Raw genomic sequence first — 4713 nt, forward strand, 5'->3', positions numbered from 1 at the left:
TGAATTCGTTTTTGATGGGAACTCAAACTGAGCTGGAAAAATTTTGGTCCCAGCTAAATGGAGAAACATCTGGTTCCAGTCCCTGTCTGCAGGGCTGAAGAGACCTAAAGACTTCCAGAACAGTTAGAAACAAGAGTTTATTAAATGGATCCTTTCTGATATGCTTCCTCAGTAATCCATGCATGGATGAAGAGAGGTTTGTGGGGGTCACTACAAGCATAATTTGATTGACTGTCTGTGATTGCTGTAGCACACAAAAAATCTGTTCTCACTTAAAAAACCCCTCATGCTACTTTTTGAAAATCTCCCTTTGTACTGCTTACCTACTGCGATTTACATTTTCACAGACAGCATAGAGGTGCTCATATTTGATGTATCCTTTCATTCATATCTGCCCCTCCCCTTGCTCTGTGGCCCCCTTTTCTAAAACTGCAAGTAGAATCGTTTCCTTTATTCTAAGATAAAATGATTTATAATCAATTAATAAGCATTGCTAAGGCTTTTGTTTGCCTGAAGCATCATTTCCTATTCAGTTTTTGCATCTGAACTATTCAGCATTGCCTTTTGGTTCTCTCTGAAAATACTCTTGAGAAGCCATGCTTATCAGCCAAGAAGCATCCAACAGCAAAGCATGTGCATTTATAAAAAGACTATCACTTTTGTGCTAACTTTGATTGCCAGTTTCTACACTTAAAATGAAAATGAAGCTGGTGGTAAAGCCACACTGCTAGATATCTGAATTCATTACACTGAATTATGTGAATTTCCTTTCTTTCCTTCAATTCCCTCAAGTGGCATAGATTAATTTATAGAGTGTATGTGTTTTTAACATCTGCAAAGTTCTCATGTGGATTGATGTACTGAGAATAAAACTTAAAGCAGCCATTACAAGGGTAGTGCAAATATTATTCCCCTTAATGATTTTTGCACACCTGTATTTTTGAATGTCATTTTGGGGAGTGGGAGTGGAATAGGGGTAATTAGAGAAGTTACTTTACTGGCACAGTAGGAGATGGATAATTGCACAGGCCACAAAGCATAAAAAGCCATGTTGAATGTGAGGCCTGATTTTGCAAAGGGATTTGTGTGGAGCCATTTTGAATCCACAAAATTTGCCCTCCACAATAAACGACTCAGAATACTTGTTCCTCTGAGCACCTGATTTACATTAGCAATCGGTTACTTAGAAGCACAAGCACTGTGATTTGTATCCAAAAGCTGGTTTTGTACACAGATTTTCCTCATTAAAATGGGAGTTACTTGTTTTGAAATTTTTGTCCTGAAAAGCCTACAACCAAAATCCAGTGTTTTTGAAAACATATTTTATACACCCCACCCTAGCCACTCCATCATTTCTTGGTGTCTTTAAACAAACTGGGAGAGAGGTAATAGTATATTCCTTTCATCCTTTGATCACCTGTCAAAGTGACCGCAACACCAACCTGTGTAATGATTGCTGGCTATCACTGACTTAACCAGAAGCAAACACCATGTTCTACAGATCCCATTGCGATATAACTTCACATTCTTCAAATTCCCCAATCTATTTTTCAGATGGTTAAAATTAGGGAGAAGGAGCTTGTTCTCCATAGAAGACGTTTCTGTAGAGTTCAAAGAGAAGCCTTTAAAAAATTGGTAGTGAATCACAGAATAATTCAGGTTGGAGGGGACCTCTGGAGGTCAGCTTGTCCCATCTCCTTCTCAAAGCAGGGATAACATCAAAGCTGGGTCAGGTAGCTCGGGACACTATCCAGTCAAGTTTTGAAAATCTCCAAGGACATCTCCACCACCTCTCTGGGCAGCCTGTCCCTTTGCTTAACCACTATTGTTATGGAAATCTTTCTTTTATATCCAGACAGCATTTTCCCTGCCAAAAAGTGCAACTGTTTCTTCTTGCCTTTCGTTGTGTGTCCCTGAGAAAAGTCTGACCTCATCTTCTCTGTAAGCAGCCATTAGGTAGTGGAAGATGATAATTAGATCCATCCTTTGACTTGTCTTCCCTAGACCAAACAAATCCTCATACACCATGTGCTCCACCCCCCAGCCGTCTTAGTGACACTCGACTTGCTTCAGCTTACTGATGTTTCTTGTACTAAGAGGTTCAAAACTGGACACAGTGCTTCTTGCAAGTGCTGAATAGAGGGGAACAATCATTCCCCTTGACCTTCTGGCACCAGAAAGGTCTGCTAATGCAGCCCAGGATGTGGCAAGGCTCCACTGCCTCAAGGGCTCATTGCTGACTTATATTCAACCTTTGCCCACCAAGACCAGCAAATATTTCTCTGCAAAGCTGTTGCCTAACCATGCAACTCCCAATGTGGAGTGTTGCATGGGGCTATTCCATCCCAGGAGGACAACTTTGCCTTTGGCTTTGTTGAAGCTGGGTTCCTTATCACCCACTGCCTCAGTGTATTGTTAACACTCTCCCAGTTTGAGGTCATCCACAAACCTGACGGATGTCACCCAAGGCACTGGAAAAAGTGTTGGAACAGTATCAGCCCCTGTATCAAATCCCATTGCAAGTGTCTGCATGTTAGGCTCTGAAGCATTGGCAAAGATACGCTTGCCCCACTTTTTCAGGTGGATCCTGTCTCTCCACAGCAATCTGTTCCTTAGAGAGGGTCTGTTGGAAAGACAATCCAAAGCCCTGCCTGCAACACCAGCAATGCAGCCAGGTGCTGATCCATAGATTGCCTTTGCTCCTGCCCAAGTATTTCCCTTTGACTGACATGGCTGTTTGGGTCCTTGTTCCTGTCCCCTTCAATCCTCTAGAGACCTGTAGTCAACAAGTGTGTTCCTTGGCAGTATTCCTTAGTTCTGGATCCCTTAGATCCTGCAATTTTGATCTCACTGAAAGGTCAGACACTCCAGCTCATATCATGTTTTGTCAATGACAGTAAAAGATGCACCATCTGTAATTTTTCTCCCATTAACAACAGAGTTTTTAACACACTCAGATGCTATCTTAAGAGAAACCAGTTAGTGTAATATTTGCTTCTACCTATGCAGCTCAATATTGTGCAAAATGCATATTATTTTATTAAGGTTCAGACATCCTTTCTGTTAGTTCTGACTACTGTGTATTTTACCCATAGTTCAATAACATTAGTAGTACCTTAAATAAGTAATTAGATAGAAGAATGTTTCATTATAACTATAAAATGCAGCAAATTCCTTTTCAGGATCAGAAGTCTCGTGAAAAAGAAATCACTGGATTGTAGGGTAGACTCCTTTGTTTAAAACCAGACAAGCACTGACTGCTCTGCTGGGCACAGCACTGAGGTGCATACTGAAAGCACCAGACCTGCCCTGACAGCAGAAATGGACCTTTGCTGATATCCACATTTCTCTTTGTTACACGGGACAGATGAGACTGCTCGCATGCGTTCCACCTCTAAATTCCCAAATTCACTAAATGGGCATTTAGTTTTGAGAAAAGTACTTCAGTTTGCATATCACTAAATTTGCCAGGGCTGCAAATATTGCTTACAGTTCTGCTCTTTCTGAAAGAGTAGAGAGCAAGCGCTAGCACTGAAGTTTGCTGAGACTCATCCAGGCTGTGGTGGCTCGGGAGAGCTCCTCGTCAAATCTCCCCATCCTTCCCGCGACGCTGCACGCACAGGGACCCTGTCATTTGATGTTCCCTCATGTACCTCCTCACCCCAGGGCACACAGGCGAACTGAAACCTGAGGCGGTCAGCCGGTTGTGGGGTTACACTGGCTGTGAAACAGTGCCTGCTGCGCAGCACTGCAGGCAGCCACTGTGTGTTCCCTGCCTTGCTTCCTGCTCAATGTTTTTCACAGGGAAAATTGCTTTTTCTGAAATACAATGGAAATTTTTGTGGGGAAAAGTTCTATTTTTAATCAGACTTAGTCCTTCCTTACCAACTCATTAGAGGGGCCCTCAGCCACCTACACCTGTGCCAAGGCAGATTAAAAGGATACCATTCTAATCTAATAGCACTTTTTCAATTACTTTCTGTAGCCGTAAATGACAGTTGGACTACAGCATGTTCCTCTCAAGAGATCTGACTTAAATTACATTCATATATCATATATCAGCTCTTCAGTTTAGCTCAAGATTTAAAAACTATATCAGCAATCATGTCATTTAACCAAATCAAATTATCTTCCCTAGATTTGGAGCAAGAGACAGTTTTAAACTCATGCAAAATGAAAAGTAAAACAAAACAAAAAAAAACCCAGACTGTAAATTTGGCTTTCTGTGGTTAAAATAAATTCCCTATACAACTTCAATAAATAAATACCATGTAACTAACAATCTGAATGGATATACAAGAAGCTATGCTCCCATATTGAACTCAGGACCTTAATTTATCTCACCATTCAGAATCTAGGTATTTTTAATGAGTTTTAGGAGGCTCATTTAGACTGTTCCCTTACAAACATTTTTTGCTCTTTCAAAGTCATCTGTCCTTCCCTTTTTCTCTGCTCTATCTTGATTTAATATACCATAATAATTCTGCTCTCAATCTTTCAAGTAACCTTATGCATTAAATAATTATCTGAGAGTCTTCATGCTGCCTTTAAAAATATTCATCTTTCCCATCTGTTACTAAGTGCTTTAAATCACTTTCTTTCCTTGTTGTGGCTATTGCAACCCTGCCAGTGTGTTTCATGCTACATGGCTATGGTTGGGTGTGGGGTGATTTGATGGTGAGTGCAGATTGATAGAATTACTTCCGTTACTTC

Source organism: Pelecanus crispus, chromosome 2 (genome assembly GCF_030463565.1).
Source record: "Pelecanus crispus isolate bPelCri1 chromosome 2, bPelCri1.pri, whole genome shotgun sequence".
Lineage (NCBI taxonomy): Eukaryota > Metazoa > Chordata > Aves > Pelecaniformes > Pelecanidae > Pelecanus > Pelecanus crispus.